This window comes from Motacilla alba, chromosome 2 (genome assembly GCF_015832195.1).
Source record: "Motacilla alba alba isolate MOTALB_02 chromosome 2, Motacilla_alba_V1.0_pri, whole genome shotgun sequence".
Lineage (NCBI taxonomy): Eukaryota > Metazoa > Chordata > Aves > Passeriformes > Motacillidae > Motacilla > Motacilla alba.
The window spans coordinates 60539686-60564333 of NC_052017.1; the positions used below are offsets into that span (position 1 = coordinate 60539686).

The 24648-nt window shown below is 39.4% G+C and overlaps 1 long non-coding RNA gene across 13 annotated transcripts in view; it reads right to left on the reverse strand.

The window, feature by feature from the left end:
• The window catches only part of LOC119698323, a 260819-nt gene that overhangs the window by 61455 nt on the left and 174716 nt on the right, over nt 1-24648 (reverse strand). For 11 of the 13 annotated variants that reach the window (XR_005256106.1, XR_005256115.1, XR_005256113.1 and 8 more), the window contains one exon: nt 17054-17145. The exons of 1 other annotated variant lie outside the window; for it this stretch is intronic. This is a non-coding gene — a long non-coding RNA (uncharacterized LOC119698323). Of the gene's footprint in view, nt 1-4819; nt 4961-17053; nt 17146-24648 lie in introns of those variants that run through there. One more of the 13 variants, XR_005256107.1, reaches the window with a different exon arrangement.

The following is a 24648-nucleotide window of genomic DNA, read 5'->3' on the forward strand; positions in this document are numbered from 1 at the left end:
GAGAATAACATGGAGTTCACAGACATAACTGTTTCATAACTTTTGAAAAAATTTAGCTGATTGAGTCTATTGGAACAAGAACATTAACTAAAAGGAGCAGCTGAAAACATTTTTTCTGCCCATAGTCACTCAGCATGAGACAGTGGAAGGAAATAACAGTGAGTCAGCTTGACATAGGATGGAGCAAAATCTGAAGGAATACTGGACATAAACCCCAAGAGATAAAGGCCAGAATAAGCTACTCATGAATCTTGATGAAGTCACATCCAAAAGGAATTGATCTTTAAACTCTGGTCTCCAGAATAAATACATTTCTTGAATTACATAGCTTTAAGTTAGCTTTAAAAATGTAGTAGGAAACTAAGCATTTTCATTTGTTACATTTCTCTTTTAAAATGGATAACATGCCCATAGAGTTTCAATGCAAATGAGACAATACAGTAGCTGTTGTTGCATCTACAGAACTGCATTTGTGTAGACACATCTATGTGCATGCACACAGTATATTAGCCTATTTTATCTACACACAAACTATATAAGGTTGGTTTCAGACCTGAGAAATGGCTTGTGCTTCCAAACGATATTTTTCTGCAACAGGTCATGTAATAGAAGACATTTCTTCTCTGATCCACATGGTGTTACATACACCATTTCAATTGTAGTGGTATTTGCAAGCATGCAACACACACTTATTCTCCTCTCCTTCTTTTCAATTGTTTGACATACATCCGTTGACCGAAAATAATTACTTAATTACTCATTATCAACTCATAAAAAACCAGCATCTATACATTAAAAAAAAAAAAAAAAAGTAAGGTGTTCTCTTACTAACCCACTTGGCTGCCTAAACAGCACTTTAAAAAAATGTATTTAATTTCCCTGAAAACTAAACAGTAGTATTTATGTTCTGTACATAAGCAAAGAATAAAACCTTCACAATGCAACTCTTCAAAGCCCCATAATTTACACTCTGGTGTCATAAACCAGCAATAAAATATTTTAGAGATGGCCATAAAATTGTGATCCGAGTCCTTTTTTTTCAAAATCTCTGCTTCAACTAATCAGTGGCAAAGTTCACATGTAGTCTGAACTGTTCCAAAGTTTGCTCATTTTCTGATGGAGATTCCCAGCTCAGGTTCAGCCCTGTGACTGGAAGGGCCTGGACATTTTGCTGCAAATGCTTTCACCTAAAGAAGCATCTATCACTGAACCCAAACTGCTACATCTGAAATAACAAAGAAGTTTGGGGCAAGGAAAACAAAGGCAGGGCTGTCACTGAATGTCAGATTTCTGGTGGGCTGTGGTGCATGTGGAAGTTGGGGGCTGGTCTTGTAGAAGGGTTTGCCTCAGCTCTCTGAATGTCACTGTTTCCAGAGCCTGCATCTCTGAGGTGATCAAGCACTGCAGCAACTAAACCCAAAATTTCCCCCACTTATTTGAAACACGATAATCTGTGAAATCTTTGAGTCTTACTCATGAGAATATCCAGTGAATCTGAGAGTGGAAACCAGAGGCAGACCCCCTAGGATCTGACTCCTGCCTAACCTTTTGGGCTGCCAGAAGCCATTATCCCCAGCCCCAGAGGTGTCCAGGGCAACTAGAACCAGCTCCATGGGCATGGATGAAATACCCCAAGAGTGCTGTGCCTGCCTTACAGGCTGTGATCCAATTCCAGCTACTTCTAGACAGTCTCTGTACAGGAGATGTGTTTGTTCTGGCTCTCTCATTTAAAGTTTCAGGTCCAAATATTTAATAAAAAGCAAAATAATACTCCAACACAAATCAGACTGAAACCAAAAGTTGAAAACGTACAAGTAAGGGGTCACACACACCAGGAAGCTTATTTCAACTTGTTCTCTAACAGGACAAAGTAAATAAGAGGAAGTATGGAACAATCCACATTCATAGGATGCTTCACCAGAAATCACAAGTTCTTTAAAAATTATTTGAGGTTTCAATTTACACTCATTGCAGTCAGCTGGAATTTTGCATTTTATTAGTGGGGATATAAGAAGATGAGACATTGCAGAAGATGAAGCAGTGAGCTCTTATAATCCAACACACTATTACAGAAAATACAAAGTCCAAGTCTCACAGTGAAGTGTTTCAACCCAATCCACAAGCAGCAGAGTGATTATGTTAATAAATAACTCATAATCAGTGAGAGATTATCTTTGATTCTACTGTTGACCCACTGAACTAGAGAAAAGACACTTGCCTATTACTACAATGAGTTATCAGTAGGATATTACAATAGCTGAGCAGATGTCAAACAATAGAAAATAAGCATGGGAAAGTGGTAGACATTGTTACATAAAATGCTAAGGCAAAAGCTTGAATTTTGGTCTTCCTAGCACTCATTCCTTTACTTGACCACAGGAAGCAGGCTACAAAATACAACTTTGTCCAGTGAGAAATATTACAGTCAGGAAGTGCATAACAATTCAATTACTCTCATTGCTTCTTTCTTCAAAGAATTAATTCATTTTACCAAATATATATTTTTTCACAATTTCCAGATTAAAAGGTTGTGTCATTTCTTTAATTTATTTTAAGGTTTCAAAAATGTAAACAGTCTGCTAGCATTTCCTTGGCAAGACAAGCAACAATGATGACCAGATATAGATTTTAAAAGGTTTTCCTGCATGCTTCACAGTCACGTGTTGTGATTTTGTTTTTCAGTTGAAGGTTTTACTCAGCTTGGAAATCAGCATAGTCAGTATTTCAGGATATTCAAGATTCCTGGAAACCTCTAAGAACCATAACATGTCAGGCCCTGATTTGGGAATGCGCCTACCTGTTTAACCTCAAGCACAAGACCTCACATCTTCATTACACAAAACTTTAATCAAGCATTTAACTTTGCGCATATATTGAAGTGCTTTGCTGAATCAGGAAGGAGCTGGGCCTTTTTAAAGAGCAGCATTGTTAATTGACTGCAAAGATGTTATATCCTGCAACTAGGCTCTTAATGAGCCGTGCCTGCTGGCAAGCAGCTCTGATAGCACACAGCAGCCAGCTGGTCCTCAGCAGCAGGGCACATGGATTGCTGCATTACTCATGGGGTAATGAGTACATGGAGCTCCCCTCTCCCACATAACTGCAGGACAGGTTGCTGCTTGCTCCAAATATGCTGTTTGTGTGCATACCTGGCCACTAGTCACTGTAATTGAAAAAAAAAATCTCCTTTTTACACTCATCTATAATACAACACTAAAGTGATTTACTTAAATAGAGGAAGAATACATAAGGCAATAAAACATCTTTTACAGCTGGTTAAGCACTGAAACAAAGCTGAGACATTTGATAACTGCAGGAGGGTTGCTGGTAAGGATATTCTAATTCAGTGAACACTCACAAAATAAAAGGAGATAAAAAAATCAAATCTCATGCTTGTTTCCCTCATGTCGTTTCATCTTTTGGAGCTGCAGAAAACTGCAGCTGCCACTTCCCTCACACTTTCTGCAGAACCTGGTAACAAGGACATGCAGTTTGGGCACAAACTGAACAAAGAAGGGCTTTGAAAAGTGTAAATATGTTTGAGGACAGGTAAGTAAATAATTGATCAAAGCCACATCCTTAGTGAAAAAGGAATTCTATGATTAGCAAATATGTTTCCAAAATATTTGCTTCAGTATCTTCAGCAATCTCACTTTGAAAAGCTGAGGCAATCACACTCTGCCATGACACAGGCATGTGCAAATCATTCTAATTCAAAGAAGTTAAACCCACTACAGCAGCTCTAAATTCATCCTAAGTGTGGAATTATCCATTTTGTGCATGTAAATGTTACTGTCCATCATTACAGGTATTATTTTGAGAAGCTGAATTCCCTACTTAGGGAAAGCGTTCCATTGTATCAATAAAAACTTTGGTGGTGCTCGTCAAGGGAACATTTGCTGTTTCTAGGCTGTGATTCTTCTCTTGTCATAGACTACCATATGCCTGAAAGTAAAAGCATGTTGAAATAATGCAGCTCCTTTAGGCTAGTCCAGGATAAAATCAAGTTTCTCACACCCTTCTCAAATAAAAAGCAAAATTAGAGGAATTTAAGTAAAACTTCATATACTTTTTATTTTAATTGTAACAGAATCAACTCAACACCTTTATTCCTTCTTTATCCCACAACTCTTTATACAAATTTCTCAGGTCAAATAATTACTGTGTGTACTCTATGTGTTCTCTCCATACATTGTGCACTGCTTTGGCAAAGAATCAAACTATATAGGGCCTCACTTTCAGCTGGAACTCTTATAAAGCATTGTCATTCAAATGAAAGAAAATATTCTAGCACTTTAATCTGGTTTTCGTTTCTTCTCCTCCAGCTAACATTGCTGCTTACTTTGGATGGGCAATTGGTCTGTAGTCTCTAGTTACAAACTTTTACAGGACTTAAATAAAATGCAGAGGATAGTTTAAAAAAAAAATTGGGCATATACTGTGTGAAAATACTTTTCTAAACTTCTCTGAAAACCATGGGTCAAATACTGGAGCCACTGTTACAAATAATTTCTAATATACCTCTGATGAACAAGGTTATTTTCAACCCTTTCAGCTGCTGTAGAATAGTTAGATTTCAGCACAAACTGTACCATTTTGACATGCTTCTGCTACCTTATTTGTGGCATCTTGCATAAGGCCATTGATGTTTATAATAATTAATTTTGTGTTTGAAGAATCCTTGTAGAAATCCACAACTAACGGAACACAACAGAAGACTATCAGATTTGGCATGATTTTCTTTTCACCCCTTGAAGATGGAGTTGCTCTGGATACATTGTCAGAATCTTTTAAGTAACATGTGACAAGGAGGCATATGTTCTCTTAATGTCAATTTATTCAGAACTACAAATCAAGATTTTTTTCTTCTTCTTCATGATTTTCAGCAGTAGTTTACACCATGGAAGAGCAGCGCAGCTTTCTGGTTCTTCCACCATCTCCAGCGTCCTGTAAATGGTATCTGAAGGATGGAAAGAGTGTCAGCTCTTCTATCACCACAATATTTGGATTCCTAGTCATACATTCAAACAAATTCTGAGAGATTTAATTTAAACCAAGCCTGAGCACTTGTGGTTTTCTTAGACCACAACCAACTTCCAGGACTTTCAGTTTGCAAAAGTCATCGGAACATTAATAATTCTTCTCCCTTGAATCACAAATACTGCATTGCCATTTATTCATCTTCCTGTAAACACATTTTTTGCCTCAACAGAAATCAGATACATCCTACACATCTAATCAGCACAATCACAGTACTTCAAACCCAACTTAAATCAAAGCTATAGTGTCCAGACTATTTTTATGCACAGTTACCACAAGTGCCTATTTTAGTTGTTGTGGGGAACTCTGCATTTTTCACACATCCCTCTCTACTTATCAATGAATAATATATATCTGTGTAATTAACCTTCATATATACCTAATACTCAAGACTTAGAAATGACACAGATAAGGCATGATGGAAGTAGGTCATTCTGGCATGACAGTGTTTACATCATGTCTCCATTTAAATCTGATCCCAAGGTTTACCAATGTGTTCCCTTCCTCTGCCCAGGAGGATCCAAATCTGGAGTACAATGTCCGATTCCAGTGCATTTAAAAATTATCTGCTCTTTTCTGCATTTGCTTATTTTAGGCCACCAATAAATTCCTCTTAACTTGGTGCTTTCCCTACCCTTCTCTACTCCCACGACCTCCTTTCCTGCAGGTTGTTTTTCCCTCACTGAGATTCCAGTGGGTCTTGTGCACAGAACTGCAGACATACATTGATTTAAATACAGAAGTACAGAAGTACTTGGGAGGGGAGGAAGTGTCACAAAGAAAGGATTGTAAAGCTACCAGTATATCAAGCAAGGCTTTTTTTTTTTTTTTTTCCTTTAATTTTGTCCTCCACCACAGTGGACCCTGGAAAACAAGTGTCCCCTTTCTCTCTCATCCAGCCTGATTCTGGGCCGCTCTCTCTCTTGACATTACTGCAAGTCTCATGACTCAAAGACGCAGTTCCCAAAGAGAAATGCTCAAATGAGAATGTCATGACCAGTTGACCACAAATGCTACCATTATTCATCGTTAGGCCAAATTATTCCTGCCCACCATGGATCACATCATTATGCAAAGGCATGAGCTAAGAATATGGGAAAAGGCTGGCAAAAGGCCTCTTTAAGAAGCATGCCAAATTTCACCAATTCATTTAAAGAGCAAACTATATCTATCAAGGTAACCTTTATATATTCTGAATACTTTCATGTTAAAAGAAGTCCAAGTATTTATTTCTGAACTTCCATGCACACATTTCCCTGACTTATGTTTTCAAAAAAGGGGACTAGATATTATAACAACATGTACATATAAAAAGATTCAGCTGTTTTTTCCATAGCTTCATACACTACTGTGGTCATTTCTCTTGGCAGAAACATTTTAAAATCTGCAAGAAAAGACCAGAATTAAACTTGGCTTTCAGATTTTTTTTACCTCTTTTATTTTTTAAACTTGAACATTGTCAAACTCAGGTTTGGCAGGAATATTTTGGGTTTTTTCAGTCCGTTTCTTTTTTTCTAGGCTTTGCACAGAGAAGTTTATAATTCAAGAAAAGCATCCACCAACAAAATGAATGAAGAAAAACCTCCCTCAAGGGAAGACTTCTTTTAAATTAGAGAGGAGTCTAATCAAAGAGAAATTGACAGCAGCCCATTTTCAGGGCACCACCCCATGAAGATCCAGTCAGCAATTACACACATACGTGGCAACAAGCCACACACAGCTTGAATATGCTGGAGCTGGACCCACATGGTATTGCAGCTCAATGATTTCATTTCTCTGCTGCCTGGGATCATAGTGATGGACTGTTGTGGTGGGCTTTGGCACACATGCACAATCAGGAATGCTGCAGAACTGTCATCACCCTCACATTGTCACATTGTCATTGCACAACTGAGGGCAAGCAGAGATATGAAGGGGTACAGCAAAGAGACCACAGCTCAAGATGCGCATGTGCTGCAGCCCTATGAGCAGCATCAGGTGATGCTGAGATAAAGGAGTTACAATTGCCTGGTTTATTAAAGAAATGCAGGATCTGAAATGAAGCCACCCAGGATCCCAGTTTGTGAATATGAACACATCATTCCTGACTTCTAACTGACCAAGGAAAAGCCTTCTCAGGAGCAGCATTGGCAGCACAAGCTTCACTTCTCCCCTTTCTGCCTCCATGTTCTGTGTCCTTGGTGTGTTCCCCACAAGAAGAGACCTGGAGCAGAGCTGCTGCAGGAAATACACAGGAGGGAAGCAGCAGCCACAGTGCAGTTCCTCAGCCAGCTCAAGGCTTCACCTTGCACTGGCACCCAACTTCCCCTTGACAAGTTGTTAAACAACCACCTGACTACAGCCAGCCCCTCTCAGGGACCAAGTCTAAGTGTGTTATTGCACATTTATGCAAGGCAGGTTCTCAGATTTGAAAGTATTTTTATGTAACAAAAGACAAAAATAAATGCACCACACATGGAGATGAAGTGCGTATATTCTCAGATAAATACCAACACCCAAAGGAATGGCTTAATGCTTAAAATATTTTGGCAGAATAGCATGTAGCCCACAGGCCCCACAGGTTGCTTGGAAAGCAGGAGTAGAAACAAATGTGTGGCAAAGATTTTGTTAATATCTTCATCTTACCTATACCAGCTAGTTTGGGTTGATGAACAACCCCAGGACAAAGAGCAGAAGGCACAGAGAGGGAGAAGAACCTTTAAAGCTGCACTTATCCCAGGGTTGTATTATGCTCAGGTTTCTAACCCTTTAGCCATGCTCTAACCTTTTGCCAGTAAAACACATTCAGCAGCATCCACAACAAAGAAATCAGACCTCTTTACAGCAGCTAAAAATGTGATTTTCCTCCTTCATCTGCAGGCAGTATTAAAAGGGCTGAGGGGGGCTCTTCCAGCTGTGCTGCATCCTCAGCACGCACAGGGGCTCTGGGAAGGGGAAGAGGGGAGGAAGAAGGGTCAGAAAGCAGTAGCTGCTCTCCCTAACCTGAGCACAGAAGCCATGAAAAACTGTGCACATTGTGAAGGCAAGCAGCCTGCACAGCATGCCTGGAAAGTGATGTTTTAGGATAACAAAATCTACACTGTGATGAGGTTGTTTAAAAGCCACCTGCAGGTCTAACAAATATAGTGGACTTAAGGAGTGATGGAAGAAGTTGCTTATGCCAAAGGAAAGGAAAAATATCTTGAAAAAAACAAAAAAAAAACCCAAATCACCTCTCTTCCCATCCCATTTTTTTCCCTTCTGTAATGTTGAAAAGAAAAAGCCTCACATTTGGTAATCCTGCCATAACATTCCTAGCAGGTAGGGAAAGACAAATATAGGGGAATTCCATTTACCTCAGAGGTTGGATTTTGTTTTATTTCAGTTCACTTTAGCTCTTTTTTTTTCCCTCTTTTTTTTTTTTTTTTTTTTTACCGCAGGCTTTGAACTTTTTTTTCTTTAATGTTTCAGGAAACCTTTCAGAAATCATGTCCAGGTTTAATCCCTATGCCAAGTTCTCCACCTCTGTGCTTCACACGCTGCTCTTTCAGTGCACACCCAGAGCTCCTCTGTGCCGCCCTGCTGAGACCCGGGCTGAGGGAGTAAGAAATGACTCAAGTACCTCCCACTAATGTTGCAGCAGTTATTCATTTCCACTGCTATTCTGAAGCAAAACAAACCCCAAAATGAACAAACTACAGCAAGAGAGTACAATCTGAGAGCAGGACAAAATGGTTGATTTTTCACACCTCATTGGCCATTTTTGCTTCCTGCACTAATTTTTTCCCCTTCCCTCCTGTGGGACACCATCGCACTTCCACTACCGCCCTGCTAGGAGGGCTTGCAAAAGACCCCAGGGCAGCAGAGTGCAGATGCGGGAGCCGCCCTCCATCCGTCAGTAGCCAGCCAGTGGCCTGACCTCCCTCCATCGGCAGGCAGGCACGATGTGTGAATGAGGTTTGGTGGCAGCTCCCACAGCAATAACACCATGCACCGAACGCTGCCCACAGGGCTGGTTTTTTCACAGAGGCACACCAAACAACAGGCTAAGCTTAGCCCATACAGCTAAGCTTAAGGCATGTTTGCAGGAGCCACCACCGTCACGTGAAGGTTTCTCTGAATGTTCTCCCATGACTGCCTCTTTTTTTTCCTGCAGCAATCTGTCCTGAGCAGGCATCGAGGAGCACCAGTTTCAGCAGCTCATACATAGATGTGGCTGCATGCAGTCGTACATGCTTGCAGATGGGAGAGACCATGCCATCTATATATGGTCAAACAGTATTTCCACTGACCCCTCTTTACCCTCTTATGTCTGAGAGAGTTTCTTAAGGGCTTTCCTTAGAACCACAAAGCCGGAGCTTTAATTCCTGACCTATTTCCAAAGCTCAGCAAAAGCCAGCACAGATGTATGTTCACCACAGAAACATCCTGTGATTTTGTAAAGCAATTTAAAAAAAAAAATAAATCTGAAGTTGCAAGGCTAAGCACTCTCAAAGCTCTTGGATCAAAAAAGTCATTAGGAAAAAAAATAGTTATTGTTTGGTTTAATGTTTTCCATTTTAAAAGAAAGTAATTTTCATTAGATGAAAGAGCTTAATGGTTTGAACAAAAATCTAAGGGTTTCAAACCTCCAGCATGGGTGTAGCATTTGATAACTAAATATTTCCTAAGCTCATGGAGGAGTAGAAAACCCACATTGCACAGGACATCCCTCAGCTCCACCACCTTCCTGTCTCACTCCTGGCAAGGGCCTTGAGACATACCTTGGCGACAAGCACAGGTTCCTAAATTCAGGGTACATCAAGTTGCTATTCTCAAAGTCCTATTTTTTGGCTGGCCACTCCTGGGTCAATCACTCCCCAGGATTAGGAAATTAATTCATCCATTTTCTCGAGTCATAAAAATATTTTCCTGCCTTAACAATATTGGACTGTAAAGACCTTTTTCCAGAGCTGAATATCTTATTCAACCCTGCCAAGTAACAAACATACTTTTCAGGGCTTTTTAGCTCTCTCATATAACTGTCTTCCACAAATGCCAGACATCAAAGACTAATGTTGCCTGACGAGCCATAATTGACACAATGACAACCAAGTATCTCATATCATCATATAATCTTTTTTTAAGAAGCGTGGCAACCTTTCCAGCTATCCACATTTCCTTTAAACATTTCACTTTAAACTCAGTGAAATGAATTTTAAAATTGGCAGTTTAGTATAATGAAGCATTTGCAAGAGCTGTAATGTCTCTTTCTCATTTTGCTCCTAATCGGCTCCCATAATTTGCACTTAATTCAGATTATCAACGTACCACTACTATAAAGGAGAGAAAATTGCACATTTTGTAAAAGATTATAAATACTGCTGAAAACCTAGCAGGTAAAATATGAATGCACAAAACAATCAGAAAGTTCTCACACCTGGCATGAGAAAAATGCAAAAGAAAATTGAAAGTTTCCAAAAATCTTGGTCTCCTTCTTTCACATATATAGAAGAGCACGCCAAACCCCAGAGAAACATTCCCACTTCAGGGGGGAGGAAGTAAACCACATGCCTTCCATAAATAGCACTCTCCTCGCTTAAGTAAACCCTGTGCACTCAGCCTGTGACTATGCTACAGTTTAAATATTTTGCTAACCTTATGCTATATTTTCAGCACAGCAAAAACCAACACTGCAAAACATCTGCCCCCAAGTTATAAGTGGGAGTGCTTAAGAGGCAGCTTTTCTTCTGTATAGGAAAAGGGGTGCCCTCGCTAGGAATGCAGCCCAATTCATCCCAGGTCATCTGGAATGGCTCGGCTCAAAGGTCCCGCTATTTACCCACAGCTAAGAAATTGCCCAGCTATGCTGCCTTTACAATGAAGCTGGCTTACCCTGCAGAAGGGAAAGAGAGAGAATAGCATCAAAAGAATCAGCCTTATTGGGACTTTTAAATGAGAAATCAGCAGAGCAAGCCACTACCCAAGGAAAGAGGAGGAGTCTCCCTTGCACACATTATACGATTTAATTAATTAAGGCCCATACCAGAAGCTATGTGAGTGCAAAGACACAGCTCGACTGAAATGACAGGCTGGTCTAGAGCTGCTCACCAGACTCAGTTTGGCTGCAGCTGGGAAGACACAGGCATCAGGAAAGGCCATGTTCACTCTGCTAGGGAAAAGGCAGACATCTTCTCCCTTTAAATTTTGCATTGCCTCACAATACACTCATCCATGGAGGGGAGCAAAGACCAAATGACGCTGACAAGAAATCAGCACCCACTCAGCCCTCTGCTAACTCTGACCCACTGAGTGAACAAGTTCACACCTGGCATCTTTGGACAGCCCACTCTGGAGGCTGTATGTCATATATGTCTCCTTTTCCACTCTCTCATCAGCAAAACATCACTGTTGCTTTTAAAACCTCAGCAATGGGAAGATTAAAAGCAGGGAAATAGGGAGATTACAATGGTAAACACACCGAGCCTGACCTTTCGGTATAGGAATCCTGGATTGCAAAAAGCAGGCTCTGGGCAATGCAGTGTAAAGAGGAAGAAGCAGAGATAATCAGTTAGGTCAACAACAACAACAACAAAAAAAAAAGCAAAAAAAACCAAAAAAAAAAAAAAAAAAAAAAAAAGAGAAGAAACCCAAACCACGCCCCTGAATAACTAAATTAAAAGACTGGAAATTGTCATATTTTCATCTGTGTCTGTATCACAGACTCAGCTAGCAACAATCAAGCTTGCTTAAAAATTGTGGCATTTAAAAGAATTCTCTCATCTTATTTACACTGGAAGAGGATTCAGCAATATAATACACACAGATTCTTCTTTCAGTATTTTGCTTCACAGAAAATGGCTAGAAAGTTGATGTCAAGAAAATAAAAGATGAGTCAAAGCTGATCATATCATAACTGAAAGATAGCTTGAAATTTAAAAATAAATTAGGAAAACAACTGCAAAATAATGCCAAACAAACAAAAGAACAGCAAAACAAACACATAAAAAACTAAAACCAAGCACACCACATAAGCAAAGCCTCCTGCAAATACTGCTGGCAAATTATCATTTACAAGTTGGCTACCTCAGATTTCTAAACTCCAGCAGCCTACCTGGGCTCCCACCACATTTGTCTTCATGTGTTACACAGAACAACTTTTACTTTACCCTATTAATGTTTCTGTTAAGGTCACAAAGGATGTCATTTCCCTCTACCTTCTTCACCAATTTTCCCAGAAAGGCAGGGAAGAAAATTTAAAGCATAAAATAGCTATTTGGAGACCACAAATATGAGTACTTTGCTAGAGCTGACTGTGATCTGAACTCATTCTTTGCATTTCCTACCACAGGTAGCTGCCATGGCTGCACAAATCTTTCCCAGGGTAGAAGGCATTCCTGGGTTCCTCATTCAATGGCTCTGCTTGCCCTCTGTGAAATGACCTGAGTCTTTCTAAAAACTAAAAAAATCAAAAAATCAATGTTTCACTGTTTTTGATACATGCTGCTAAGGCAGACCCCACAACAGATTCAGAAGGGCACACCACAAGTCAAATTCTTCATACATTTTAATTACAGTTTACACAAAGTGAAAGGCAGGTTAATAAGCTCAACTCATAAAAAAAATTAATAAGAAATGGCATTCTTGTATGGAAGAACAAGGGGACTTAGCCTTCAGAGAGCTGATCAGAAAATATATATTACATCCAAGAGTACCTGTCACCTATAGTCCTCAGCTGAGAAAGAGGAGGGAACAAAAAGGACAGGGAATGGAGAAAGGAACAAGGGACCTTATTCAATAAAATCCTTTTAAAGAGAAGTGTTTCTCATTAAACTGGTCCCTCTATTCCAGAGCAGCAGATTCAAAAGGTTTTCTCCCATGTGAGGTTTCTCAAGACCATTGAACACATGCAAATCTGCTGACAGAGGAAGCAGAAGAAAAGCATTTCAAGCAGCAAAGCTTGAAGAACAGACAATAGGTGACACCTCCAGATAGCAAGGAAGCGCTTCCCCGAGAGACCCGTGGCCACCCAGACTTAATGTGGGTAACTGAGAATATGCTCCATTCTGGCCAATGTGAGACCCACCACCACAGCTGCTCACTCAAAGCACTGGGTGGCCCTGAATGCTTTTAAATGGAAAACATGAACGCAGAGATCTGGGTAGTGTTCTGTGTGCAGTGGCCTGAGAAGGAGGGGGAGGCGAGCCTATCCCCTGCCAAGCCCTGAGTCACAGCCCCGTGCCAGGGAATCCCATGCAGAGCCCTGGGCGCTGAGGCACTGGGCTGAGCATCAAGGAAACGCCACCCAAAACCTCCTGGATACACCACCAAACTGCCCAGCTGTGACACATGATTTCTTATGTCATGTTTTGGCTACCCCAAGCGTGACACAACTGTTTTGGGTAAGCAGAGAGTGTGAGAAAGGCGCTGTGAGCCCGGCTTACTCTATGCCCTTTTCTTCACCCCATCCTCACAGCTCCACATCCAGGGTTACTCATCACAGGTCCCCACCTGTCCTTTGGAAGTTGATGTGCCTGCAGTTCTTCATACTAAATTTACTTCTGGATGTGCAGTGGGGAGTACTAACACATGATTTGGTCTATGATTAAAAAGGGATTATTTTTTCCCACCAAATAGGGTGAAAGGGAAATTATAAAGTTGCATCCAGAAGGATATAGTTTCCAAGTTAGACACCTTCAGTTTTAAAAAATCCTATGAGGTTCTAATTTATTAATGAATAACTGCTGTCTTTGTAATTTTGTCATACTTATTCCATTACTGTCTGACACTTCCTATTGTCACTGCTTGAATTTTTAAACACTTCCACATGACTAGTGCTAATCTCCATGTTTCATGGAGGGCTGCTAATAAAAGGATAGAGATGCATGAGTGTATAAGAACGATTATAGCTAAATGTGCTCTAAAGCCTGCTCTTAACATCTCTCCATTTCTGTATTTCTCCCTTCCCCCTAACTCCCAGCATCTGAAAGGAAAAGAAAAATGAAGGAAAGATATCTTTCCCCTTTATTTTGGGCTTGAATGGGATTTATTCCTGACCAAGAGAGAAAAAGATAATTCCTTCTCAAAGCAAAGGCTCCTAAAACAGGGTGCAAAGATGCAGGACTCCTGTGTGAAGTAAATCTTGGCAAGCAAACAGCAAGCTTCGTATCTTGATTTTTCTATCAGAAAATCTTGTAGAACTGGTACAACAAGCTATTGTGAACAGCTGCTTTGAGGATACAGCCTCACAATAAACAACTTCTGATTTAAACACAGGACTACACTCACCTAGACAGTCTTTTATTTGTTTATTCCCAAGGATTTCAACACCTCTCTTCCCCTGATTCTCTGTGTCACAGATTTCCAGCAGTTAAGTACATAGACCTTATGCATCTGAAAGCACAGCTAAAGCACCTTTTTAGACTCATATTTTCTTAAAATCCTCCTATCCACACCTTTTAAGAACCCTCAAAGAACAATACTGACTCTCCAATTCCCTCCCAGCCTGCTCTATTGGGTCTGTTTCCCATCCCCAGATTAGGTCTTGGGGGCGAATTACTGGCCCATGTAATTCCACACACACTACCTTAAATGCATAAATGCGAGCAGGAAATTTTCTTTAAAATCTATGAAATTTACACATTTACTGCAAAGATCACCATAATAAATAGGGACAAATGACCCTGAGTGCTGCTTAAACACATGCATTTTGTGCAATCAACATTGTTTTTCATTGCCTCATTCCAATAGCACCTTCTCCCAGTTCTGTGTGCACTGTGTTCACATGGGAAGCTCTTGATCCATTTAACAATAACCTCTTGCACTTGGTGTATTGGATGAAGAAATATTCTCTACTTTACTGAGGTCCCCTATGTTCAGGAAAATGGGTCTCATATTTATTTTGTATTTCTGTCTTCTCTGCCTTAAACCAAATGAAAAGAGACAGAAGCAAGCATCACTCCTAATCAGTCAAGGGCACACCAAGAGAGCTCACTGATGCAGAGAGTAGGTTTTGATTTGATATTAGGAAGAACTTCTTTATTCAGAGAGTGATGAGGCACTGGCACGGGTTGCCCAGAGAAGCTGTGGATGCCCCATCCATGGAAGTGTTCAAGGACACAAGCTGGTCTAGTGAAAGGTGCCCCTGCTCACGACAGGAGAGTCTAGATGATCTTTAAGGGGCCTTCCAAACCAATGTGATTCTGTGATTCTGTATCTGAAAGTCTCGCATGGCACACCTGCTTCAAAGAGAGGCTAATACAACTGCTAAAAGACATTGCTTAATTGTTTGGATATTAATCTAAGAGCAATCCTGAGCTGGTAACAGTTCATAAGAAACAAAGAGTTTTGGTTTTCTATGACTTCTATAACTCCCCTCCCACCCCAAATCCCAACTCACAGTCAACCCACTTAACTTCCAGAAAAAATAGTATTTTTAAATGCTACTCCTACAACTAAAAGCGCTGCACGTAAGTCAGAGATGTCCAATTTTAATGTGACTGGCATATACACTGACAATTTAACAGCAGCCCTAAAGCTATGTCTAGCTTGCATATGCACACCTATTTACATGAATTGTTACCAAAAGAAATTCAAACCATCGTGAGAGCTGCTTGTTCTCGTGATTTCTCTTCAACATTAATGAAAAGCCTGCAAGCAAAAAAATGTTCTTCTCACCTTGAAATACAGGGAAACTGAATAAGCAGGCCAGACTTTGAGGGATATACACAGCTTTTAAAGTTCAACCTGGACCTCCCAAAACAAAGTTTCCTAAACTCAAAGGCCCTCAGATCTCATCTACTGAGCTCTTTCAAATACAGGACAAAGTCTAAAATGTACTACTCTTCTCACTACAAAGAAAGAAATATTGCCAATCCTCCAGGCAATGCTTTGAAAATTTATTCCTTCGTGCCTTTATATTTAAATAATGACATTTGTCAAAAACTTACAATGATTGTATTTAAGACCTTTCAATTAGCTTTAGGTAACAAGATCACACTAGCAGTGGTATCTTTATTCATCGCTAAGAATCCCCAGGTAAACTGTCAGAAAGGACAAAAAACTCTGAAAGTCATGAGGCAACATGATCTACTTGTCCAGGGATAAAACAAGAGATCTTCTGATCATGAACCCAGTGCAGGCCAAGTTCACAATGTGAATCAATTTTCTGAATGCAGGGATTGAGCCTAAAATGGCTTGCACTGCTGTGGACCCCTACTATAATATAAAATAGCAACTGCTTACTTTCCAAACCCCTCTCTCTTTCATTCCTCTACTCCAGGAAATAGTTACAGACTATTTTTTTCCAAAGATATCTAATTGCCTACTGCAGTCTCAGATCAAACAGGTATTTGCATGCTTTAATTTATGTCTACAAAGTTACTTCTGGGCACAAAATAAGAGCTAGACCAAAGCTAGCTAGCTAGCTTAACCAGTTTTTGACAGCCAAGTACACACCAACCAGCCTTATTACCTATTTTGCATTTGAAATTTAGTGTTGAATTGCAATTTAAAAAAAATCAAAAAATCCCACAAAATGGTGCAGTCACAGCAGAGTTGAGTAGTTAAACTTAATTTGAAACGTATCTGCCCATTCAATTGATGATCAGTATTCAAATGCCAGGCTGATTTTTGTCTCTGCCATGATAAGGGCACATGCACAAGGCAGAGGAGCTCATGAATTCGCAGGCCAGCAGGTGCTCTTGGGAATTTCCCCAATAGGCACTTCTGGCGCATGGGAACCACCTTGCACTACTTCAGATTAACCATAGGTCAAAAACATGTACTGAGGCAGTAACCAACATTGAATTTACAATGAATTCACACCACACTAATTTGTTTTTCTAGCCACAACCACAGTTACGGGCACTGAGGTGGCTCCTCTCCTCCTCCTGTTTTTTTAACATTCACATCCTTCCACCTGTTCTCATCTGTCCCGTGTGGTGAAAATGCATTGCACAGCTGTAGATAAATTTTGTCACATTTGCCTTTTTATATTTTGACAGTGCAACAAAATGGAACCATCCTACATAAGAAATACCACCACTGCACTTACCACACAGAGGCCTGCCAGCCTCCTTTCCCCCCCTGCAAAGCCATGATGAGCAGCAGTAAGAGCACACCGCCCTTGCTTGATGAGGTCACTCCCTAAAGTTTAAGCCAAAAACAAATAAACAATTAGGATTGCTATACAAACTCTGTGAAGTTTATATACATCTCAGCAAGTTTGTGGATCTGTAATCCTCAAGCTGTTTTAAGCTTGCAACATTTTCCTGAACTCAAAGATTAATATCTGTTCTAAGTTTCTTCATTCAGTTCCACTTTTTGGGTTATCAAAGTTCATAAGATTTCCTATCAGTCCATCTATAAGCTACTGAAACATTCCTCTGACCCCAAATGAGAGGCAGCCAATTTTACCAGAATTTTCAAGTTAATTTTTTATCTTTCCTTTATTCCTTCACTTTTCCATACTACCTGGTTACTTTATACTTTGCTTCAGTTTCTACTCTTTTCGTTTTTTCTCACAGGGTTTTTTGTTCTTTTTTTTCAGAAACCTGTCCTCTGTTCCCATTTCCCACATCTATATTAATGTCTGTCTTACAGAGCTGAGCTGAGCAGTCAAGATGAAGATAAAATCTAGAGTTAACATTGTCCAAATGGATTTCAGGTAAAAAAAACCATTTTTTCTATCACTAACAGCAACATTTTATAGAATGAATACAAGATTAGAGAACTTTTTAATAGAGAAAAAAATGGGTTCCTTTTGTGTTGAAGTTATTCTTACACTAGACTTTTCTTTAAAGTGGATATTGAGATGTTAAGCATAATAGAATTTCACAGAGATTTCACAAAATACTAGCTATGCTTAATCATGTGAGTCTCTTTTATTTTTAAGCTGTCTAATAGTTAGTATTTTTCCTCTTTACTTCATTTATTAGAAAAGATAAGGTGTTACCATCACCCAATACCGGTTTGCACTTGTATGGTATTTAAGTTGGAAGTTTATATTTGGATTTTCTGACATGTTGCCAGTGATACTTTTTCCCTGGGCTGTTGAAGTAAGATGCTGGATCTCTAAAGAGTGCAATGTGAATTGCCATTAGTTACAAAAATGCTTAATGATCTTGACAAACCGAGGGGTTTGAGAAAGCACAGATCTAAATCTACAAAACTAGAAGTCTGTCAAAAGGTGGCCTGCTGCATGAACAGCAAATTAAAGTGATCAATGCCAGTGTCTGGATTCCCAGCACCCAAACATTCTGTATCCTTTGCATCAGCAATAAACAGAAATTAAAAAGTCACAGAATTGTTAGGGTTGAAAAGGACCTCTGGAGATCATCTTGTCCAATCCCCCCAAATGTTGACTTAATCTGCAAATTTGGATACAAATATGGAATAGTATGGATGTTGGCAGAGATGCTTTTTAGAGTTTGTTTGGAAGTTTTACACTCTCTTAGTAATTTGGATGAAATGCCAGGGAGAATAATGATTACAAAAGAAGACTGTTCTCTTGCAGATGCCAACTGTATTTCTTTGAGTCACAGAGAACCATCTGGGTCTGACATTGTCATTATGTGCTTAGCTTGATGCATGAGAAGGATATGGATTTAAGGTAAATCAAAACATGCCCCATATACACATATTTTTGATGTCCAACTATGCATTACTTTGGGGCTTGAAAGTTAAGGATTAATTTCACATTAAGTGGAGTCAAGGCAAAACATTCTCAGTTCAACAATTTCCGAAACAACAAAGGTAGATTTAGAAGTGATCTTCAGATTTTTTGTTTTCACAAAATAAAACCAAAAACAAAAGAAAAAAAACCCAAAACAAAACAAACCCTCAATAAAACTCTGCTCAAACACGTTTATCTACTTCCACTGGAATTCCACTCCATCTCTCTTACACACACAAAGCTCGCAATCTCTTCTTCTCAAAACAAAATTTCAACATCAGCTACCAGTGTTTTGCTCCTGGATGTAAGAAATTAGCTTTTTACAGCAAGAAGAATCATTCACTGGCACAGCCTCTCCAGGAACATGACAGTCCGCATTGCTGGAGGTTTTGAAGATGAAAGTGGACAGGGTGCTAGATAATATGACCTACCTTTGCCACAAAAGAAATAATACCTACATCTAATATCTAAAGTGGCCAGTGAGAGCATCTTTCCCCTAATTTGTGTTTTAGAAATTACAGAAAACAGAGGAGCAGTATATAAGTAGAAAGACTCGAAAACTTACTTCAAAATAACCTTTTTAAGAGGCACAAGGGGTTTTTTCCACAATGTTTACCATGAGGCAACAGGCAAAAGACAATTATGTATTTGAAGAATAAAATGTTTTTAAGCTGCAAGATGTAAATCACCTAGAATGTGTATACCTCCAAGGAAAATTCTACTATACAAGATAGTCACTGCAGATTACTGATGCTGTGCAATTTCCAACTGTTCCTCTTCCAAAGGTAAGTGAAGAAAATATAGTTCAAGATGGTGGCAGGCAGTGATTTGAAGCTAATTTTGTACTTTCATCTCCTTTTCCTCTACTCACTTTCTTTTCACCCAAAGTCAAATTTTCCCATAAGATAATTGGTGGTTGCTCAGGAAATATTGTAAAAAGCTTTTAAATGGGTCTGTCATTACCATGAGCTAACTCCTAAGGAGAAAGAACAGAAAGCATCTCACAATTCCAGCTAAGGCTAGCATACTTCTAAACCAATGTCAACGTTATGATATATGTCCGAAACCATACGTAAAGTTCTTTCGATATTGAAAAAATAGTTTGTGTCAAACAAGTTGGAAACAACAGTCATTTTATTTTTCTCATGTTACTATTTGTCTACATCATTGTTTGATTTTGATACATAAGAAGTATAATAAGTTTAAATGAGGAGTTCTGTGTCTGGCAGGCAAGACATTTATTATTTTTTAGAAATAATTTATTCCAGGATGTTGACTTCAGTTCAATGATTGCTCCTCTGCCCCATTTGTGGAGAGATGAACATGTGTGGAAAAGAAGGGTAAAAGATTGTCTTTGAACAACACGGAGAGGGTGGGGACAAAACTATCAAAGATATAGAAATACGAAATAAAGAAGAAATAAAGATGATAGAATTTTTAAATTACCACTGGAAACAATAAGCAGAGGGAGACATTAAGAGGTCAGCAGCTAAAAACAACTGCCATGCTAATTAATACCAGGGTTATGGTTACCAGGACAAAAACAGCTCCCCAAACTTTTCTTCTTTAAGTGTATTTATTATTTTCACTGAAAACTCCTTTCTTTTTAGTAACTTGGAATCATAAGCATCTCTATTGGCACAAAGCACCTCTGACCACTGCAGGATTCTTTGGGAATCCTGTATGTTCAGCACAGATTCGTCAGACTCACTACACACATTTTTACCTTCTCAAGGGTTTACAATGTTAAACTGTTTTAAAAGCTAGAGCTCCATATCTTCCTTTTTAACATTCATTGCATATTTCTAGCACTTGAAAGTCCCTAAAAACTTGTTCTCTCAAGCACTGTTGTCCCATTTCAGGACCAAAAGGGCACATACTTCCATCCGTACGGTCACCCTTGAAATCAACGAGCAATGCAAAGCTTTCTACCAGTAGAGAACAAACCACACAAACCACACAAGTTTGTTCAGACCAAGCCTGGGAACAGAAACCAGGTCTTTTGCATGACTGCACGATGCATTACTGAAAGGTTACTGCACTGACCTTTGGTCTTGGTCACAAAACATTACTGATAAATCATTTTGATTAATATATTTTGTTTGGGTTTTTCTTTAAGGCTTGGCCTGCTGTTTCTTTCTATGATTCTCAGATATTCCTGCTCTTGTATTCACAAGTGCCTATTTGCACTGTCTGGTGAGAAAGAGTTGTTGCATTAAATCTCAGAGGAGGTGCAATCTTCAGAATTATCTTAGGCTGAAAATTGAATTGAATAAACAAGAAGTGCTACTTCTTGTTTATTGGATGATTTGCAAAAAAAAACCTGCAGAAATGGAGAAAAGCACATTACAGCTAGGGACAACAAACATGTTGGAGGGACAGAGAGAAGCAGCAGCATATACATAGAGTTGTCTTTCCTTAGGATTTCCAAAAAGCAGCTTGGGGAAGGCCTACTGTGGGGAGAGGAAGCTGGTGCACACTGATGAGGAATGCTTGAGTGGAATAAAGTTATGCTAATCATAAGGCTGTAAAATATGTACCACACAGCTGGAGGCAGAAATCAGAGCACTGCTCTTAAGAGCTGAGTGCAAACCAAAGAAATCTAGATACAAGACTGAAAATTTCTTGAGAATTTCACATTGTGTGATCACACAAACAATTAAGACTTGCTAAAACTGATAGTCTTAAGTTTTGTCATTTAACTAAATCACCCAAATACTATCTTTATGTTCTGCTGATAATTACAAAAATATTTCAGACTTTTTTTAAAGACCATTTTGTGGAAATATTAAGGGGTTTTTTTTGTTGTTGCTTTGCAGAATCATACTAGAGCCAGGATTATGATCCAAATACCATGACAGCTTCATATTCAGACAAAAAATATGAACAAAAAATTTTGTACACAAAAACATATTAATTAAAAATACTCTCAAAAAGGTAATAGAAAAAATATTGGCAGCTATCCTGCAGCACCAGAAATACACATGCACCAATAGTTCCTAAGGACTGCATAATGTAACTGCCAACTACAACCATAAACATATGACCTCATTCATAAAGGTATGATCCCAAAGCTCATGCCCTGTATCTACTTTCTTTAAATTAGCTGACATTAAGGAAAGATTCCAGATCTGAGCAAGCCAACCAAGCTTTGAAGTGTTTGCAATGCTGCACTAGAAGCTGTTTTGATTTTTTCCACCAGGCTGCTAGATAAATTCTAATCTCAACATCAATTATGAAAGATTCTTATGACAACCTTGATTTTACAAAATTAGGTTATCTTCCAGCCTGTGGACATTTTCCTGTTGCATTCTGGGTTAATCCACGTGTAGAGCTCACTTCTGTCAGAATGACAAAAACCAATTGATTTTGTTTCATGGTGTATTCTTATCAATGCTCTCTGCTGCTCTTAGCCAGTCTTTGACTGATAGGGTGTTAGAGGAAAGGTCCATTAATTGATTTGTAAATAATTACAGCTAAGTCTTCACTTTTGACTAGATATCAATAAAGGCCTATTCTTTTTTCACTGTTGAATGCTTTTAAATAAGCTTCAGTGTCCAACTTTCAGCCACAAAATTCATTAAAATCATTAGATACTTTTAAAGTAGCACCCACTGGTGATAGCAGAGGCAAGAGTATGTCAGCATTTCTCTTATACCACTTATTGGGATGGATTAGAGGGAAGAAAAATAAATAAACAAATAACATGCCTGGAGGAAAAAAAAAAGTCAAATCAATGATTTCTTAAAGTGGGATTTAATTTTCAGACCTGGTGGAATTTCATCAGCTGTTACTCTGTTTTACAGAGTTAAAAAAATAATCATGTGCAGTACTTGGTACATGTGTTCCTACACATGCAAAGCATAACTGTTCATTACCTGTGGGCACACATGGACGCAGGTAGTCTGTCCATCCATGTTTTCAGCAATTTTTGAAACTGTTGACTAAATTCAGACACATTTAACAAAGGACCCAGAGTCTCAAAGCCAGTAAGTTCCCACAGATTTTGTGAAAATAAGCAGCAGGGTATGCACAAGGGAGACCCGCTTAGCATCCCAATGGAGCAGAAGCCTGCAGAACAAGCTCTGCAGCGCTGAACACTTGAAAATTACCCCCATCTGGGGAAAAAATACATAGCCAAAGAGGCTAGAAAGTAGACACACACACAGACACACCCTGTTTTCTAGGCCCCCAGGTGAGGGGACAAAATAGCAGTCAGAACTCACGTGTCAATCAGCATCTGTCAATCAGAAACCCAGGTTTCACTGATTTTAACAGTTCTCAGTTTAAGGTTCCCATCTTCTCCTTTGCACCTCATGCATAACAGAAAGCCCAGCACACAAATGTGAGTTTTCAGAGGAAAGTAGAAACTCAAGTCTAAAAAGTAGCTATATTTTAGCAACCCTTTCAAAGGCTGTTAATATATTCAAGTTGCAACAAGACCACATTGAAGTTGTCACACACAAAGTACAAATACCATTAATACAAGCAATTGCATCATATTTTGAGACTGCATTTCAAGAGATCAGCCCAAGGCAAGGCAAGTTATATTTAATTCCCTGTACGTAATGCCAAAAAACAAGATATATAGTCATATTGGGAAACTGCCTGTTCAGCATTATAAAACAATTGACCAGAAAACCTTCTTTACTGCTGCTTTCCAGTCACAGCCACCTCATTCACATTAACAAGCATCTAAGATTTCCACCTAGTCAATAGAAGCAAAAGGTGCTCCTACAACAACTGTGCAAGTTTACTGTATAATTTTTGTTCCTAATATCTGTTCCAGTTGTCAATCCATGCTTTCTACCTGACCAATACCTATGAGACTTTCCATTCCCCCTGCCTTCACTGGATGCCACCTTCCAGAAAGAGCTTAAGCTGCACAAAAGCTTATCAAAAAACAGTGTGTCAGCACACCATCAGGTCCATGAACAAAGCACAGAAATAGCAGAGATTTGTGGGTTACAGCCTCTTTCCTGTGACATTTCCCATTTTATGCCCAGCCAGTGCATACTGAGCATCCCACACATTGAGCCATTTCAGGTACATTGCTCACAGGGTAAATATATTAGTCACAGCACATTTGCTCTAAGAGTTATAAAGAGAAATTCATTAAGAAAAGAGGCCAAAATCCCCCTTGTTCTAATAGCAGAAAGCTGGAAAGCTCATAGATTCCTAGGCTGACGGACCCAGGGGAGGCCATAGCTGGGGACAGGATCATGACACTTCCCAAAGTGTGATTCCCAAAGGTCTCCCAAGACCTAGTCTCTTCATTCATACTTGTTCAGCTCCAGTGGCACCTATGGACACTGTTCTGCTACCAAGGGGAAAGTCCATAAAAGACAGAGCAAGCCAAGCCAGAGGGAGGCTGCCAGTTACAGCCTGGCCTTGTTGCATGGTCCTTGTGCCCTTGTCCCACTTACAGGAGTCACTCGGTTGCTTCAGCAAGATTTGGGAAATGGGCAGACGTACGAGGTAGCTTCATTCTGCCTGAAATATAAATAATCTCCCATTTGACATCAGCCCTACACATGAGGAACGTTTTCTGAGGAATACTTTGTCAGGGACAGCAGTACAACCTGCTATCCATGAAGCAAACAAACCTCTTATCTAATGGCTATTTTTCCTCGACTCAGTCACAGTAGGATTCTTGGGTATTGTTAAGGACTTAATGGGAAACCCAAATGTAACTAAGATAAACACACCATGAGGAAAGAAAAGCCAGCAATGTGTTTCAGTTAAAACCTCTCTAACCTAAGAGTCTCTCTTTAAGCCACTCAGAAAAGCCTTTAAAATCTGATAATCACTTAATAATATTTCACACTTGCTGCTCAACCTGAAAACCTCAGCTACAGCTTTTGTAAACTGTGGTTTTCTTGTTCCAGATGGCTTGCAAAATAATTTATAAACAACAAAGTTCAGCAGGTTCATAACAGTTGTTTAATTCCAGCACTTTGGCCACCCACTTCAGC